The sequence below is a fragment of the Doryrhamphus excisus genome, linkage group LG9, assembly GCF_037039965.1.
Source record: "Doryrhamphus excisus strain RoL-2023G ecotype Guam linkage group LG9, RoL_Dexc_Guam_v1.1, whole genome shotgun sequence".
In the NCBI taxonomy this organism is placed as follows: domain Eukaryota; kingdom Metazoa; phylum Chordata; class Actinopteri; order Syngnathiformes; family Syngnathidae; genus Doryrhamphus; species Doryrhamphus excisus.
In genome coordinates, this window is record NC_136365.1 from 11,937,260 (window position 1) to 11,938,050 (window position 791).

Below are 791 nucleotides of genomic sequence, written 5' to 3' on the forward strand. Positions count from 1 at the left end.
TGCAAGACTTGAACTATGGAAATGATTCAAATAGTTTTTGAAGCAAGAGACCGCGGTTTGTAGTAATGCAGGGGTCTTTACGGAAACCATGGGGACGACGTCACAACAGCTCCAGGAAGACGAGTCTTTTGATACAAAACCGAGTACACGGCAGCTTGAGGGTGTCGGAAATGCAAGCTTTCTGCAACAAAGCTCTGTAGAAATGTGATATTTTATAGTTCACGGCTGTTTTGTATTGTTTTTTTTGTTTGTTTCATTTGTCACTTTTTTGCTTGATTGCAAAACCTATGGACCTACTCTTGATATGCAGTTTTTTTTATAGTTCACATTGTAAATAGCACATCCTTTATTCATGTACATTATGGGTGTCTTATTCAGTTAAAAACCTGTCAAATTGAATTGCATTTTTTGAAGTAGTCTGTCATGGCATTTTTACATTTCTTCACATATTTGACGGTTTTAAAAATGATATATTATTGAATACATGTTTAAGCAGATTTGACATACGTAGTTGTGTGTCTAAATTTTGCATTTTCAAGCAAGAAATGGCCAAATCAACAAAAATGTCACCACAAGGCATTCAGAAGAGGCATTCAAGGATTTTGCGATGACATAGTATCGTAGTCTAGACAGGTCACAGGTGTCAGTAATGTTACATTGATGAGACAATAGCCAAGTACTGTTCAGGAACAGGAAGTATAAAAATAACTATACCAGGTACTCTCCCAATGCTAACACGAGTTTATATTATGTCTTATTATGTCTAATACTTCTTATTTTCTTGTATTATG